At 36.0% G+C, this 19,969-nt stretch overlaps 1 protein-coding gene across 6 annotated transcripts in view; it reads right to left on the bottom strand.

Moving 5' to 3' along the window:
* Nucleotides 1-18,360, bottom strand: part of LOC138317559 (roundabout homolog 2-like) — a 109,142-nt gene extending 90,782 nt beyond the window's left edge. For 3 of the 6 annotated variants that reach the window (XM_069259313.1, XM_069259319.1, XM_069259318.1), the window contains exon 1: nucleotides 14,243-14,923. The gene's annotated coding sequence lies outside the window, so the exon portion shown is untranslated. Of the gene's footprint in view, nucleotides 1-14,242; nucleotides 14,925-18,337 lie in introns of those variants that run through there. The other 3 variants (XM_069259315.1, XM_069259320.1, XM_069259321.1) reach the window with 3 other exon arrangements.
* Nucleotides 18,361-19,969: the final 1,609 nt, after the last annotated feature.

Below are 19,969 nucleotides of genomic sequence, written 5' to 3'. Positions count from 1 at the left end.
AGAGTGGTCAACTAATGGTCAGTCTAGTCATAATGACCAGGTTTATAATATGTGCAAAGTCAGAGTGGACGACAGATGTCATTCAATTCTCTTACACAGAAAAATTGAATCGTTTTCAATAGGTGGAGTTATCTCCTCTTGTTGGCTGGTATTTTGTCTAACATTAAGTTTGCATAATAAAAGAAACCTTGTTCAAATTCTCATAAAAATTGAATTTAATAACTATGATGTCTACAAAAGGCTTCTCACACAAATTTTGATGATTTATAAGTAATTATAATTACCAATCCATTTAAAATCAGATGTCCAAAACTTACTATCATCACATTTCCACATTTGCACCCTTCTCTAACATATATATTTTAGTCGTATCAAAGTTTATAGATAAAATAGCATATTCCTATTGGATGATGTACATTTCCCTTCAAATGTCATGACCATGAATCCCATTTACCACAGTTAAAGTCACATGACTACAGAGGTCACATGCTAACATAAGGTCACAAGGTACAGGGTTAACCTTTTTCAAAAGTTCATGTGCTTACATATGTCACATGATTTCCTAAGTCAAAAGTCTATAGAGGTCATACTAAAGTTCAGAAAAAGTCAATGGCATGATAGATCTACCATGGTGTCCTGAAAGCAAGGAAAGGTGTGGAAAATAAAGACAGCAGCCAACCTGGCCGCTAAAGCCCTATATTTACAGTTAAAGCCGTATATTTACTGAGATATATAGTATATAACCCCCTGGCTAGTGTTGAAACAGATCCTGTTGTTTATATCCACTAAGGCCGACTAGCTAATTAGATTACAGACTACTATATCGCCTCCCTCACAAACTCGCTTCCCATGAAAAAACTGTAAACATATTTTACATAAGGTACAACGTTGCTACTAACTTCAACCAAAACATTAACCAGTCAATTCTAAAAGTTTATTTTTTCAGCCAACAGGGTCTGATGCTAATTTAAGCGTATAAACACACTAAGATATCTCTGTGTCTATACAAGATTTGTAAGGGAGCACTGCAGGTTATCGTATTAGGGTACACTTTCTTTACCACAGTGAAAAAGGCCAATGTTAAAATCTCGTAAAGTTGATTGACATATTCTAGAAAAATTCTGAAGCTTTTAAACGCAGGTGTCCAAGCTTTCACACCTCCATGAAAAGGGAGCATCAAACCTTATGAATGCAATTATGACACAAGAACAGTTCGATAGGAAATGAAAAGTAATTCAGACAGGTGCCATAATCGTATGAGTCTGTAACTATTTATTTGGTTTTAATGGCATACCCGGGCATGTCCGCCCTGACTGACGCAGACCAGTAAAGGTATAACGGTCCACGATTTCATTAGCACTTTCTCTCAGGTACAATACAGTATGGTGTAAAAATATTTTCTCTCCAAATAAAATCACAGCAATTGTTATGACCCCTACTTGAGACAGGATAGGCCGGATTCTGACCATCATTCTGATGACCACTTGTGAAAACCCTTGTTAGCTTCAGGACAGAAACAAATTGTATGTAGGATTTTTTTCTCTTCACGATTGAACTATTTGTAAGAAGGAGAAGTTTTGATCCTCAGAAATGTTGCATCTATATTAAAATTTCATACCTTTATTTCAACCATTCACGTTTTACTTCTATTTATGAAAACAAAATAATGAAAATTATAAGATCGCCCGAGAAAACATGTTCCGTAATCCAAAGTTACACGTCAGCTTAAGCTGACCAGCCCTATGATACCCACAACACAGATACCCTAGTCACTAACCTTCCCCGATCACCGTCCAATTTCTAAAGATATTTAAATTGATTCTGTAAACACGACTGTTTGGCCGTTAACACTGAATGTAGATATATGGTCAAATAAACACATTTACGTATTTTTGTGATCCCACCATAAACTACATGTAAACAGAACACCCTTAAAGATATATGTAACTGATTCCACTTGCGTCGGTACTTTGAAGTACCATCATCTTTATATTTGTGTAAATCTCAGACGGTCTCAAACATGCTAAACAATTATTGACCATGTTCATTAAAACAGATTGCTGAGTGGACTCGTGCTTTGAGGACAATTACATGTACAAATACACAGTATTTTACAGATAACCATCAGCTTGTAGACAAACTAAAGCGTACAGTAAAATTAACTGCCATGATCTCAAACATAGAGGTCTGTCTCCGCGCTTGTGTGACAGTGCAATCAAATGCAATAATGGCGCTCCGTGTGCACCAGCAAGTCGATCCATTCTACAAGACATGACAGCAGTATTAGTGCTTATGAAGTATATAGCTATATACCTTATACAAAGTATATGCCCCACTGGTTGAGCAAGAGAGATCATATGTCTTGTCAGTTGAAATGTAATAACAAAATCATCCAGACTAATTTGTTACTTCCAGCATTTGCAATTTATATCACACACATTCCAACTGGGAAATCGAACCTATTCTGCAGTGCCAGGATAGTTTTATAGGGTAGATAAGATCGGCTATATGATTATCTGTTGTGTATGTATACTGATATTTCACTACATTAAATGTTTACTGTTTCCTACATGGTATAGTGTATGTCTAGTAATCTCCATTCAGTTAATTTAATTAATAACTGTTTACCAATACTGCAAACTTAATTACATGAAAATTTAATAACATATTGTAATAATGATCGACTTGCAACACATGACAATTTGTCTAATATCTGGTGATACAATAGTCGACTGGGATGTTGGGTACACAACACAGGGGAAATGGGCTGGAGAGTAAACGGAGATTTGGTGAGAAAGTATATATAAAAAGAAGAAAGAACAGTAGAGATGAGAGAAGAAACCAAGTTATAAAAGAGACTGCTTACTGACACAAGGAACAAGAATTAAAAGTGATTTAATTTTTAAAATACATTTTTCCTACACAAACTCTGGTTCCCTTAAAAATTAAAGCATTAAAATCCTTTTTTCTATATTCCAACAATACCATTGATGTGAATGTCTATAACACGTTTGTGATTGTAGAATAAAGATCATTTCATGGAAAGCTCTGAGCTAGGTTTTAACTTTTAAACTGAATACAGCAAATATGACTGAAAATTACAGACCATGATGTGAAATGATGTAGCGAAGAGAGAGCAGACATGTAAAGCATGTGTACACATACCTACATGTCTATGAGGGGCTGGTGGTAGCTCCCTAGGGTATTATAAATGCCTACACCATCTGCTACATGGGAGTCTGCACATGCCAACATGTAATATACACATGTACATTATAGGATATACATGTCAGTTACAACCATGTCCATCCTAAATCTGACACTTTGCATGAAGCACGGAATTAGGATATTTCAGAAGCTTATAGTATAGCTATCAGCTTGCTTTACAGATTTGTAAAACAAGACTTTTACATGAGCTAATGTTTTCATTAATTTTTTTAAATGTCAGAAGAGGTCTGTTGTCTACTTTAAAGAGTCTGTCTCCTGTCTCATATCACATGAATGACATTGCAATTGATGGTTTAAAATGGTGCGTGAATATTGAAGGGATATAACTATACTGTGATCAATTTTTTATATCAAATTGAAATAATCTAATATTTTTGAGAGGAGTCCATGCTCTACATATGTATTAGAAGTAACCCCCTCCTCTTCCTATATAAGTGTCAGTTCTGGTTCCTGTGGAGTAATACAGATCAGTTACACAATGTCCTCACTGGACAATGCCTGACTGACCTCTCAGTGGCAGGACGCCTTACTGACCATTGCATCACCACTAATGGGCTCCCTGCTACTGTGTAAGCTAAGAGCTGTAATGGACAGGGTATATAACACTTACTTACAAACATTCATCTGACCATTATACAGGTACCAGATAGAATCAAGCTGACATGGCTTTCATTTTTCATCATCATTAAACTACAAAATTACTAAATTTTACTATTTTAATGTTTAGATAAAATATTACTAAAATTTGCTAGATGATATTTATGATGGACCTGAAGGTTGTAATGTCAGATCATATTAATTATGATGGAAATTACGTAAGACACAAGAAATACTCCCAACAATCAATAAGCAATGGACATCAAATATTAGGATGATATGGAGACTTGACCAGTACGATTATACAATGGTCAGTATTGACATACTGGACAGAGGAGGTGGCTGCAGTGGACATTAATGTCCAACATTTATGTCCACACACAAAGTTCTGAACAGGAAACAAGACTTTTAGTGACACGTGTCCTGTGACACATGTCAATATCTATCTGTTTACATCCCTGTGTTTACAACTGTAGCAATGTTTACTGTTGTAGCAACCAATCTGTATATAGTTTTCTGATTTTATAGGCAGGTCCAGAGGATACTTAAATGGTTAACAGCCATTACCTTGGGTTTAATATGCTGAAATGTCTATTACTTAATACACACACAAATATTAAGCCTTATGGGGCTATTTTGATTGCCTTACAAATTAATTAACCATACAGTCATATATTCCTGTAAGCATGTTCAGCCAATCCCATCATGCACCCTGGTGTGATGTCACTGTGTGTATTACATCAGGTCAGAAGGTCAACTTTTATACACAATTTCTTCAGACAAATATTTATTGCTAATAAACTTCAATATTGATCTGGTACTGTCATATTTATCATATTTCTATAACATTTATTCATAGCAGTTTGAATGAAAAACAAATTTAGAAAGTACATCTGACAATTTTGCTTCTACGTATACCAATAAAATGAAGTCATACTAGTAAATATTGGTTTAATTTATGTACCATATTATGTAGAGACTCTATTAATATGTAATAAATATAAATAAAAGTACAGGTTCCTTGAGTTCAAAGTCATGATTTCTAAGGCGGAAAACTCGTTGGATTTCACCTGGTGCTGCTAAAGATTATCAATACGGAGCAGGCGACAAAAAAAGGCAATAATGGACCTGAGCCGAGAAACACTTCGACTGCAAAATGATATTGTGGAAAGTTTGGGACAATAGGAAGAGATTTTGGGCTGCAGTCACAATGAATTAATTATAGCCGGCTTGTTCATGGTGTCAACGTGTGGGATTGCTTTGTTGAGGACTCCTCTGACCTTATGTAATAAATCAACATTATTATTGGACTGGTCCGTTCACCATATAGGGGCACCACATATTTTATGAATATGATTTTCATAAAAGAAGCTCCAACGACCCAAATTTTAAGATGTCCAGCATTCTACCACAAACTTTCATTGCCATGACTACTATATAAAGTTATAGTATTAAATATTGTGATAGTTTAAAAGTACAAATAGTTTGATATGTATTAATAGCTTCTCATGAACTCTGACTTTTACCCACGACCAAACAGACAAAATTTTTTTTAGCATCAAAATAAAATAACAAAATATCGTATGAAAAAAATTATGTGTTATATATCACATATTTCAAAATTTTGTATATGAGTTTTATATTAAAACTTAATTTAGGAAAAAAGTCACAAATATTGTAATAGTTATATAACCATTATGCATTTTAGTCAATTCAGCACTTCCCATTCAATATTTTGTGTAAAGATATGCATGTGCATAAATACAATCATTCATCCCAGGTAATATATATAAATATATATACCAAGTAACAAGCAATCAATCATGATACTATAAAATATATTGTGTGTATGCTAAATTAAACAATATCTACAGGTAAATCAATTAAATATCTATCATAATTATGTATAATTAATGAAAAATGACTTTTTGTTAGTGTCCTATAATACAACACTACAGCTAGCCTCTATAATGTATATATATATAGGTAATAGACATTCTGCTGTTCACAACACTACAGTTGTCTCTTCATAGTCTCAAATACATTTAATCATAATCGTACACGATATTTTTTTTTGTAATTCACGGTTGAGAGATTTTGACTACTCATCGAGCGTTTATGATTTCTCAGCTGATATTGTACGGCACTATGTATATTCCACTTTAATGTGATTAAGTATGCACCCAGAATTGGCAGACCAATCGACTGTGAATGACTGCGTTATGAATTATAGATAAACGACTGTGTGCCGGGTACCTAACCGAGATTAATTGTCACCTCATTAACTTGAAAATTATATACAAATAACCACTGTGTTTTCACAAATTATTTCAATAGATTTAACAACAAAGTTGAGATGAATTTTAGTCAATTTAATTTCAATGCTTTAGCTGCCATATTTTTTTCAATAGATAAAATTAAAATATTGAAATGTTAGATAACAGAGACGATAATACATCCGAAAAAATCCATAACATGGTACACAAAGATTGCATTAAATCTTAATATGCATTCATTCAAACCTTTACAATTATCAGTACTGATTTTTGTATGGTTTCATATCCCAAGTGAATGTCGACAAGTGTCATTTTTCAAAATACAATAAAAATCGTTGTTGGTAAAAGTTTTTATGAATTAACTATGATAGGTATCAAATGCTTGAGGAAACAAAAATAATGTGAAATTTGATACGAGTGGAACATATCTTGGTTAACAACTAATGAATATTACTGATATATGGATGGGATAGGGAATACTCCAGGTTATAAATATATATAGGGAGATACAGAGAGACAGAAAGCTCCCGAGTATGTAGATGAATTCCACAGGTTGTGAATTTCACATTTAATCGCCAAACAATTTGAACCTTAATCAGGAAAAAAATCTAAAATCAAATAAAGAGTAAATCTGCCACAGAAGCTATCAGGGACAGCGTTATAGAGCTTCAGCACTGGCTTTAATTCCAATATCTCGGGAGTGCCTCTTTAAATAAATGTAAAAAAACATATCTCCCTATCACTCTCGACTCGGTATTCCAATCTGATTAATCCGGATGATAATTTCATTTTGTGCCTCTGGTGGGGTTGAGCTTTACTGATTACATGACTACCCACCAGTAAATATAATCCATTTAAATTGACCCACCTTTCACTAAGCAGAACTGAGTACTTAAAATGTGTTGTATACCTATCTTAATTTCATCATCAGAAAAATTTAAACAAAAATAGCTGTCGGGCAAGAAGATAAGTAGACTAGAGGAGGCAAGAGGGATGGATATATATGTATATCAGTAGGTCTATACTGAAGTCTGAATAAATACCAAAATATACTGCCAACCCTGGGGTCTCCTAGTCTGTCCTGGGCATAATACAGGCAGACAGTTTCTGCCCAACTTAGGCTCCCAATATGCCCCTACTACTATTATTGGGTTTAGAGGCAGATCAACTCCTCACAGAGGCCAGTAGTTGGTATCTAGGTTTGCCAGACACACTGGGCTCCATTTCCATATAGACTTAATTCCTCCTTATCAAACTCTATTTTGTTATACTTCATTTTTGATAATAGGCTAGATAAGTTAGGAGCCATTACAACATACTTGGGTAGCTTAATTTACTATCACCACACTGGTCATACAACCATAATAATTATTATATGTCCCCACTATCAACATCTTCTACACCCTACCATCTCAAAATGAACTCTGCTTGTTACTGATATGGACCTTTTTGATATCACATAATGGGGGTGTTACTTCAAAACTGTACTATATAATTTTACAAGAACATTCTGGCCTCTTGATTAAATCTTCCAGGATATTTGACCTTTGACCTTGTTACAAAGATCTTTTCAATCAAACTCACTCGTACATGTTATTTGGTTTATAACTTAAATCTTCTTTACAACTTTCTCACAACATATGTTGCGGTAGGTATCTGCTCACCATCAGTGAGGAGCTTGTATAGCATCAGATAAGTCATAGGTCATAAAAATGTTTGAAGTGAACAGCCTTCTTACACAACATTAAACACAAATTAATTATTTTCCCGGTTTCCCTTTTTTTATTTCGTGTCCATTTAAAAGATTGTAGATAAATACAGAAGTACTCTAAAGACAAACCAATTACTTTTTTAGGTGTTTCCCTTCCGAATTAAAGTAAAACACTCTAGATATGACAGTAAACACTTTTTATTTCAACCTTGTGACACAGATATAAATGACTGACCCAAGTCACCACATATGAATTTCTTCTATTTCTGACATATTTCAATTCTTACACCATCTAGGGTAGAAACAGTATTTTCTTATGCCATTTGAATACCAAATGTAATAGAACATGTGCATTACATGTGTTTGTAAGTACGGACAAGAAATAAAAAGGAAGGCATAAGTACGAACACCAAACGAAAACGTAACAGAAAGCGTGTGTTTTGAGTGTAACCATTCTTATACAAGTCGGCACCACATGTCCATTCTCCATTGTCTTCTATATAATTAAATGATTCATATTTGTACTCGTTGACCATGACCAAACTTGTCCCCTGCTAGATGGTCTGAAGAGATGTTTTATGACTGGTCATTTAAGTAGTGGACCATTTCTCTGCCACATGTTGGAGATTCCTAGATTGATGTGCGCTCTGTACCAAACTGGGCCATTACATTAATGATTGTGGTCCTCATGTATGGATTGTTGTTGTAGCGGTAACAATAGCACTAATTAGCGGGGGAACGAGCTGGAACAACCCAAGTACATCCCTAACGTTACATTAGACATACCCAGGGAGATACTTCCCCCATACTTATATGTTATCATACAATAATTGGGCAAGCTTCCGCTGGCTTCAGCCCCATGTTCCATCACCAGATAATGTGTCCATGGTTATAGAGGTGCCTGGGGAGGTTCAGACACATAAACTTAAACCTGGTTTATCACAGATAATGGGAGAAGTCATAATGTTTCAGATTTATTTCTCTTGTTGAATTCCATGGTATATATAAATTCTGTTATTCCAAAGGCAGTAAAATAATCATTTTAATGGTTGTTACATAACATTTGGGTGGTATTACCATGGTAACGATCGACAATCAACACTTTCTAAGGTAAACAATAGAAAGTAACCAATCAAATTCAGGGTAACCAAGCTATAATTATGGCATAGGGTCAACTAGGTCATAAGTGATGTCAGCTGTCTCTATACTACACAGATATGTACCATTCCATGAAGGCATGTAATTGTAGCCTATAGTTACTCCCTCCCCACCCCACGATTACATGAATCCCACCCCCCCCTTCCCCCAACCCTGTCTGCCAAAGTCATCATCTGTTCCAGTGCACCCTCCACAAACACATAACCTTTATTGAATTGGTCCCCATGCATGCCAGCCTTTTATTGAATTTCCAGAGCTCCCCTATCAACATGGCTGTCCTTTGTTCAAGTAAATAATTCAATAAAAAAGCAACAAAGATTCCTCAGAACAATGTTTGGGTTCCTGGCAGCCTATGGCAAATGACAATACAATTATAATTGGAATTATCAACATTGTTTTTAAGACGAGTCTGCAACTTCATCGTGATCATCTGAGATAAATTTCTGGACATTTTTCTGTAGCTTTGATTCTCCTTCCATATACAACACAGAATAATATTATATTTACATGTACATTACACATCAAATAATACAGAGAAACTGTAAATAAACAACCGACTACATCATCAATCTTCCCTGCTACTGGTCCCTATCCAGTCATCCACAACTGATTAAAATCCATTTTGTAATAATTTGAACCCTGTGAAGGACACATGGCCATGATTAAATATAACAACAATTGTGTGATTCGGTCCTTTGATGCCTCTGAACAATCTGGCCTAGCCAGCCCCATCAGGGACCAGCTGAGAATTGACACCCTGGGATCCCTGTGGTATAGCCTTCATTATTACACCATGTATATGTGTGGTTCTGAGCAGGTACTCTGGGTCGAATCCTTTCATTTCAACTCACACACTATCATATTAATTAATTTTCAACAATGATGGTGTGATCTGCTAGCTTTGATGTAAATGTTTACTCAACTGTGTTAATAACTAATACTGAAGGGATCCCTAGGGATCCACCCATCAATGTACTGATACCAAAGGGAGCCCCGGAGAGTTCAACAGCCTAATGATGCCACTAGGGAAGGAGGGAGTCCCATTGAATCCCTATGAGAGTGTCCCTTTGATTGCCAATAGGGTTCTTATACCTACAATATTGATACTGAGAGGTTGGGACCCTACAGAGATGTTATTGATTCATCCCTCCCCTGTATGATTGATAGTCGCTTAGGCTTCCCTCATGAATCCTATACATCTCCCTTGGTCCTGTACCTACCCCAGTATTTACCCACTCCCCCGCCCTTGGTCCTGTACCTACCCCAGTATTTACCCACTCCCCTCGCCTTGGTCCTGTACCTACCCCAGTATTACCTGTCTACCTCCCCACCCTTGTCCTGTACCTACCCCAGGAGTACCCACTCCCCCTCCCTTTAGTCCCTGCTGTTGCCATGGCCCTGATGTCCAGCCCCAGCCCCTGTTGTTGTTGATATATATCCCTATGTCATCACCATGCCAGACCCTACATCCCCATTCTCAGAATCTCACCCTTCATTTCACTCCCTAACTAGATCCTCAGATAGTAATTAAGGGGCGATAATGAGCTAGGGAGATTTGCTGGACTTTTCTTTCTCTACACATAATCTGCACATTAAAATCAATAATGATGAGGCTGGGCTGGGAGACAGAGCTGGAACTGGATCTACATACAGGGGGCCAGGACAGTGTGCATACAGAGTTGTCTCACCTTGATCGAGACAGTAAAAGGTTGATTATACATACTCTATGCGCTCTATAAGACAGTCTAATTTCTTTTCACACCCGACACATACAAGACACTCAATCCACCCGTATATACTCTCATCTTGCAATGATCACATTTTGCAATCAGTCTTAGAAGATGTAAACACTTCCCTTCATAAGCAAACCTTACAGCTTCTGAGCCTTCTCCATACATAGACACTTTAGAGCTCAGAGGACGGAATCTAAGACACCTTCTATCCAGCTCCTTCTGTCTGATCAATATCTGATACTTGACCGTCCTTTAAGACTTCCACAGGCAATCTAGTCATTACCCTCACACCTTACACAATCAAAATCAATATGATCAAGAAGTTATAATCCAAGCCATAACCCCTTTATCATCCATACACTCACCTTGGTGAATATTGCAGGCTAAGCCCCAGCTGCAGTTAAACAGAATATTTTTGGGACCTTTTGGATCCAATCTTATTTGGCATATAAAATTTATGTCTGGTACCTTGTATACTCCCCTGTATGGAGCCCCACCTATACCTCCTTCTACCCAGAAATCAATAAGACAACTGTCTTGCCCCCCCACCCCAATTGCTCTCTATTTACTCCACACTGCTATAGTCAGAGAACCAAGATCCACCACAATCTATACAAGACAACTTCACTTCTATCATTATTCCAACTTTTGAGACCGTACTGACATCCCTAGGTCAGAATTCATGTATCAGTACTTTGGCAAATGGAAAAAAAAATTAAAAAGAAAATTCTGAGTAGTGCATGTGGTAATGTAATCATTAAGAAACACTTTTACAGACTATATATGTCACCATCCTAAGGAACTACGATATATATGTCACCACCCTAGGGAACTACGATATACATGTCACCATCCTAAGGAACTACGATATACATGTCACCACCCTAGGGAACTACGATATATATGTCACCACCCTAGGGAACTACGATATATATGTCACCACCCTAGGGAACTACGAATATACATGTCACCACCCTAGGGAACTACGATATACATGTCACCACCCTAGGGAACTACGATATACATGTCACCACCCTAGGGAACTACGATATACATGTCACCACCCTAGGGAACTGATATACATGTCACCACCCTAGGGAACTACGATATACATGTCACCATCCTAAGGAACTACGATATACATGTCACCACCCTAGGGAACTACGATATACATGTCACCACCCTAGGGAACTACGATATACATGTCACCACCCTAGGGAACCACACCCGGATGGGATGAAAGAGAGGGGATATCACACATGTACAGTACATGAACAGGGAGAGTTTTATACAATTAAAATTTTACAATTTTTTTTTTCATTTTTTTGTGTGTGAGGAAACCTATCTATATTGTTAGAGTCATATAGAGGTAGTATACCTGTTTCTACATATGAAATGTACGAAGAATTAGATAAATAATATATTTTCATACTTTGGAGTCTAGCAGCTATTATCTGCTATCTAAATTATTCCATAAAAACATGCACAACACTTTGGTTTATTTTCTGATCTTCTAGATTTTCCTCATCATAAAAACAAGAAATGTAGACTTCTGTTTCTAATCAACTGTTGTCAATCTAGACGTTAAATCTTATAATTAGTGTATTCAACATTCGTCGACTATCACACAGACTAATTACCCGATTTGTCTCGTTAATCAGCTATTAGGAATCAACTAGAAGATAATTTTATTATCGTACAGCCACAGATTTCCAATAAAATAATTATTACAAATGCAAGCATCTCCCACCATCTCTGTCTATGTAAGGCACTAGATATTGATTCATATTTCCCTCTCTTCCTATAAACATATTGCCTATGTTTATCAATTCGAGGAATCTCTGGGTTGTAAAGCAAACTATCATTAGTGTTTGGTTTGCGTGTGATGTGTGACATCACTGGAGTCCTTAGTTAGTCCCAGGCAGACTTTGTTAGTCAGAGATTGGTATGTAACTTCATTTCGTATTCGACTAATTAATTTTTTCTACTGATGAAGGCTACCGCGAGCTACACACGTTTAGAGTACAGATCGGGAACATGTTTGTGTCGTGTTGTTTCAAAAAAATATTAAATGTTAATTTGTGCTTGGTTTTTTTTCTGTTTATCCTGATAAATTGTTAATTTTCTCTCCTTGAATACGAGATAAAAGTAGACTTAACACTTCGTTTAATTAAACACATCAAGGTCATCTTAACGTTTTAATGATGATTTTCCGTGATAAAAGTGTTGTCAGCCGACTTAGGTGATAATCTAAGATAAGAATACCTGACAACACATGCATGCATTCTGTAGTTTACCATAGAATCTAGCTATAAAGTTAACATTGTACAAAATTTATTAGCAGAAGATTAAGAAATTAATACAATTATTACAGATTAACAGAATTACCTACAGACATAACATTCTTTGTAATTATAAAATAACTGTAATAGCAATCTTTAAGAATACAAAATTTTGATTTAATAAAACAAATAATTCTATAAATGATATGGGGATCTAATAGTTTTAAAAATATGTCAAATTGCATGAGATAATTTTTACTAAAGTGGCAAGCAGACTTGATGGAAACAGAAGATTATGATAGTACCGAAGCCAGAGAGACAGGGCTGCATGGGTAATATGCCACAGGGGGCCAAGCAATGATTTTAAATAAATGGCATAATGACGTTCTAGAGATTGTAACAATAAAGTATTGTGTAACAACGCTTCTTTATTCCTAACTTCAGAAACAGCTGGAATTTGGAACTGAATCTAGACCGTTTGGCGAGTTTACTACACAACTTATCATAAAGATTAATTCTATAATATTCCCTTCACAGAGTTTGAGTTGAATTCCTTTCAAATATAGTTGGAGCTTTATTGAAAAATAAAATTGGTCCCATCACTTTCCAGACCGATATTTTTATCTGATGAGGGGTTTCACCGATACACAAACATGACAATGCTTTTTATAGGATTTTGAACTTCACTGATATCACAAATATAATCATATATTTCTGCTGCTATATCATACATTAATGTAAAATTGATGTTCGGTTTCAATGTATTGAAATAGTATATGTAGTTCTCTGTTAACCGATCTGGCTTCATTCATCAGTTCATTCTAACACCAAATCGATGATAGTAAAATCCGCTACATTACCGGTATATTATAAGTTTGATATGACACTAGAGTAGAGGGTCAGTGGATGTCTGACCGGAGTATCCCCGTAAAAAACACCCCTGTGTTAAGTGTATAAAGATTACTGTCGGAATCATTCAATTCACTTATATTTGTAAATCCAGTCCCCGATAACAACAGATAAGAATACTTGTATTTCAAAGGACCAACTGATAGCGAATCCTCTTTCTGAAGAGGAAAGGGGCGCTAGTTTTTCACATCCATCCAAAAAAAACCCGCCCCGTGTTTAACCTTCTGAAGCCCAATTCAGCATCACAATTTACATGTGTATAGTATGCTCCCGTGTTGTGGGCCTATAACAGACATGGTTTTAATCCCCTATATGTAGCACAAATGACCTCTCTGGTCCATTACTTACTTGCTCACATCTGCTCCTATAGAAACTGGTCATATAAATCCCTCTGGAAGATATCAATAAGTTAATCCGATAATATTTCCTATTACTTTTCGACAATCAAAATCCCAAATGGAAAACCACGAGACCGGCACACGTAACGTTTTCCGCTTTTGAAATCAAACAAATCCTTTCTCCAGTATCTGAATGGTCAGAAGCTTTTAAATTATAACTCACTGTGGTCCACGTTCAATAGCTGTACGTCCCAAGATTTGTAAATAAACTTTTTCCACATGGATAAGATGGATCACAATAGGTCGTGCGCAACATGTGTAGTATCGGTACAACTTCAATAGAATAAAGTCGTAGATATTCTTTCCAGGTAGATCATATATTATAATAATCCAATCCTTTAGAATGTCTGTATATTATAAATGTAAACACAATATCCCCGTGGCACACGCTGAACTGTATCACTGCGGATGGTTCATGCAGTAACAAACTGGCGGGGGTATGACAGCCTTAGCAGTGTGTGTTATCAGCCCTATATCCCGTGTAGGTGCTATAATCCACAAATATGACGGGTACTGTACAGTTAGTAAAGACACACTGTGTATTCTTCTACTTCTTGTGTACTATCTCACTAGTCTGCAATCTACATTGCTGACAGTTCACGAGCAAGTCGCTGTCAGCCACCAACTAGAACGGCTTCTCTTGGCGCTGATTGGTGGAAGGAGGTGTGGCCTGGTTCAGCCAGACCACTACAAATAGCGCTGGTTAACACACGAAGCCCCGCCTATTTGGGGGCGGAGTTACAATGACTGACAGGTGGACGGACACATTTTTGCTGTGGTATTGATTTTGAGCTACACGGGCACATGTCTGGCCCTGCTATCGGAGGCAGGGGAGCCAAATCCCCAGGGTGCTGACAATGCCGCAGGGGCTCCGTTAACAAACCTCGCCTTTGACAAATTTGATGATAAATTTTATATATTATTGGCAATGTGCATGTAAAGATATAAATTGAGAAAAAAATGTTGTTCCTGTGTTATGTTTTATGGTAAACAAAACCTACATCAGACTTAAAATCTGATACATGCAGAGATTAATGTCTCTTCATACAAATCCCTGATAAACATTATACATATCTTCTGATAATATTTATAATTCAACACAGCAAAAAATTACCATATAGGCATAACTATTTTAATTATACAAGTAATTAATGGTCTTTATGAAACCATATCTACTGAATTCCAATTAAATTCATACTGTATATTAATTATTATCAATATGACACTCCTTTAGATATAATCATACATCACCTCTGTATAAAATTTGTTATTTGATCATTCTAATTTTGAAATTAATCAAAATAACGTTTAAATTACAATAATGTATTACTGTCGGACAATTTAGATAAGAATTGTACTGGCTATCTTTGTACACAATGTATAAACTTCTAACCTGTATTTAATCTAGCAAACCTGATAAATTCATGACAAAATCAATCAATTTAGACAGATTTGATTAGGGTCCATCTTCTGTACACAACAGCCCATCTCAGCTCCCTAGATAAGGTATCTGTTCTATAAATAACTTGGTATTTACCTGTATTTAGGGGAGATACAGCCATGTAGAAGTAATCCCTAGCCAGATAATAAGTAAAATAACAGCTCCCTCTTGCCAGGATCATAAAGCATACCAACGAAATCTCCCAGTCAGATAAGGTAAATAACTTACCTGAGACAGTTATTAGCTCACCTGTACACACTAATTAACTCACCTGTTTATTGAGTTACCTGTGTATAACTGACCACAGTGTGACCTTGCCCTTGTTTGATCTCATCACTTGTAAACTACAGATTAGGGCATTATCTCACCTGGCTGAAGCCCCATTTACCTTACTTCATACCTGTCTGTTAATTACAGGTAAAATTTTCAGGTACAGTAGGTTTGGGTTTAGGTACCCTGGGTAGTTGGTGTTTGATCATAGGGTGAAATCCAGTATCTGTATGCTTCTTTTGAAATATTTCAAAATCTAAAATTCTTAAAAACAACGGACCAACATATATATCTTGACTATATTCTATAGTTTTTGTGTGTTGTTCTCCAATTACATATAGCAGTAGGTTGTGTATCATTGTTAGAATTTAACCTTTTACTTCAGATATTACTTACTTTTGTAGATATATAAAAAACATGTTCATATTCACTTAATATCCAGTTATAGGTCTGGACATAATTTTTACAGCACACAAAAATCAAGATTACAGAGCATAAATTATATTCATCATTTGAACAATAATTGGTGTTTAATCGTGTATATATGTCTAATTAAAACAAAAAATAATATAAAATCATTTATTTCGCCTTTGGTGCATGCGCAATAAGTACTTCATTCCATATAGGATATAGTGACACAGAATTTTTTCGGGATCCGGATGCAATTAATTATTTTTCATGTTTTTAACTTGAAGTAAAATTAGAAGCTCAATCTTTTCAATGGTGGTAATAGTGTAAAGTAAGTAACTTTTGTAACTGAAGAAAAATACTAAATTGTCTACTCCTGTTTTTGATAGTGAAAAAATACCATTTATAATTTTAATTGTCAGCGGTGGAGCAACTTTAATTAAAAAATCAAATTTTCATCGTAATTAAAGTCACAGAATATTATAACTAGTTGTCAGTGAATCATTTACCCATTACACCTGTTAATTGACTGTTAATTAGGTAACAGGTGATATATTTATTTACCTATATTGCACCAGCTCAGCTTTAAAGCTATACCTGTACACTGTACTCGCCTCACCCTCTCACCTTTACTCTGCTAATTCAAGGTATGAACTTTCCCATGGCTTTTTTTAAGCAAATGAGACTTGATTTAAACCGCATGATAAAGTGTGTAATTTGAGATCTTTTCAATATGTTTTTGAGGATAAAGAAAAGCAATATATAACAGCATTTCTTCTACATTTTTTGGCAATTATTTTGTACACAATATACTGAAGTATTAACTGTTTTAACCAAAGCACTCTGATGTTAGACATCATGATGAAAATTAAGGTAGTTTTTAACATTTATCAAATAAACATGTAAATATATCCCATTATCATATCCCCTGACTTTTTTATGATAAGACCAGATTGATTTGAGTATGTACATAATAAGTGGTATTGCATGGTTATACAACAAAGGCCATTTAAGGACAATTACTTTTAAGAGTGTATGAAAGCTGGAGTACCCGATGAAAAACCACTAGGCTGCAGCCAGTTGCTGGCAACTGCCCCACATAGGATTCAAACTCACGACCAAGAGTTGGAGGGCTACCTCTCCTCCACCGTCCACCGTGGGCCCAATATGTGGGAACTACTTAGGAACAGAAAGCAGTACTTATAGGAGGACGATTACATACTGGGTTGTTTTTTCTAATAGAATATTTGAAAATTGTCCAGGTAACAAATATCCAGAAAACAAATGGTACAAAAACATACCTGTCACTGTGGTATGTATGACAACAGGTAATTTACTAATCCTAGGTAAATAAGGTGCTGATTAAAGGTAAACAATAAACAATAGTAGAGATGAGTATGTGTCTATCACAAACAATACACAGTATGTTATACACCGTCTCACCCAAACCTACGCTACATCTCTAATTATACAAATTACAACAAAAACAACACTTGTGTCGCCTATACAAAAATATGATAAGTAATACAGGTAAGTAATAAACTCTATACAAGAAGGTAGGCATTAGTTTTAGCTATAAATCATTTTTATTAAAGAACTTCAGGTGGGGTGATTATCTCATCTCCATCCCAAACCCTCCTCACTGACAATTCCAATCTCTGTGACTCCACTCATTTGTACCCGATTCCCTCTTTGCCCCTCCACCCATCTTCACCTGAATCCTAGCTTCGTCCCTCCACTCATCTCCACTCAACACCCATCTTTGCCCTTCCGCCCATCTTCATCCAACTACCCCCTCGCCGACCCCCCCCAACCTAACCATACTGCTAGATAAATATCTGAGCAGCATCTATAAGGGCAGTAAGTTAAAGCCAGGTGTGATGATTGTAGGAGAGCACCTGTACAGAGAACAGATCAAAGACTTACCTGTATTTGAGTAAAACAATGAAGCCACAAGATCCTGTCTTGTCTAGTCACAGAGGCATGGCTGAAAAAGAAAAGAACAAAAGAATTTTAGAGTCATTTCCTATACAAATACAGGAAATGGAATTGATCCAATAAAAACCCATGCCTGGTAAATAGCCCAATATTTCATTTTCATTGTCCTAGCTGTAAAAATACTGTCCCGGACCTTTCAAGGTCCCCCCTTCTTTATCTCTCTATCATATTTCCTTCCCTCGATCTCCTCCCATCCCTATTGCCTCTTCACTTCCTATCTGTCAAGCCCCTCTCCTCTTCATCTTTTTCCTATTCTCTCTGTCACACCTCTCTTCAGAGCCTTTCCCTTTTATCTCTCTTTCATACCTTGCTCTCATTTCTCTGTTCTCACCTCTCTGCTCTATCTTAATTTCCATTTCTCTCTTTGCCTCCATTCTTTGAGCTTTCTCCTACTCATTTCTTCTCTTATATTCCTTCTCACTTTTCCTTTCCCCCTTATTTACCTGTTATCTGTCCTTCTCTCTTTTCTTTCTTTCCTTTCCCTGCCTTTCACTATCCTCTAAGAGGCTCTCATCCACTTTCCCCCTGCCTTTTTTATTCCTCTTTTATCATCCATCTCATTCCTTCCTCTCTTCTCCCATTACCTACCTTTTCTTAAGCTCCTTCCATCACCTTCCCTTTCTTCCTTCCCTCCCCATATATATATCCTCCCATTCCATCACCTTCTCGCTCCATTCCTACTTCTCCTTTTCCTCCCCCTCTTTTATCACACCCCTTCCCTTCCATAACAATACTTTTCCTCTTGCCCTTTCTCTATAACCTCAGAACCCTTTTTACGTGAGAAATATCACCAAATTCTCTAATAAAGATAGTTTTACCAGTAAAACTTAACAACCAGTGAAATAAAATATCATGTACTGTATAAATGCCAGAAGTTTTTATACTATTTAAAAAAAAGTGTTTACCAAAAAATAGCATTGATGCCTAGCACCTAGAAAGCTGATAGTACAAGTCACCAGAGAAAAGCCAGGTGAGAAACAATTAGATAAAAAACTGGATGTTTATCTTTTTATCTGCTACATTCACAGGCCATATTTAGTTCCACAGGACTGAAACAACACAAAAACCACTAATAGAATTTGTTATAAAGCATTGTATGTGCCATTCAGATTTTTCATAATTTATAAATGCGTCAGGCATTGTTACCAGTGTATGGGCATGGAGTGATACTCTAAGTTACATTTCAGTTGTTCGTAATTAAAGTACAGTACAAATTCCTTTTACTGCTGGAGTAACAATACCAGGGGTATGTGGTACTTAGTAGTATATAGTGGGATATATTCGTAACAAGCAGTAAGAAGAGACATTCCATTTTTTTATGGTGAGAAGTATACGTATATCATTTTTTTCTTGGAGTACTAGATATTTAAAGCAGCATTTTTTTTTATATGTAAAGGATAAAAAGCAATTTTTTTCATCACTTAGGTAAAAGATGAGAAAGAACATTTTCAAAAGATAAGCTAACTTATTTTTCATGGTTAAAGATTAAAAAATTATTCAAGTAAAAAGAAGGGTCTTTTTTCTTTCTTCTGAACACAAATTATTTTTACAGATTATAGG

This window comes from Argopecten irradians, chromosome 3 (assembly GCF_041381155.1).
Source record: "Argopecten irradians isolate NY chromosome 3, Ai_NY, whole genome shotgun sequence".
Classification (NCBI taxonomy): domain Eukaryota; kingdom Metazoa; phylum Mollusca; class Bivalvia; order Pectinida; family Pectinidae; genus Argopecten; species Argopecten irradians.
This window is presented reverse-complemented; position numbering and strand designations above follow the sequence as displayed.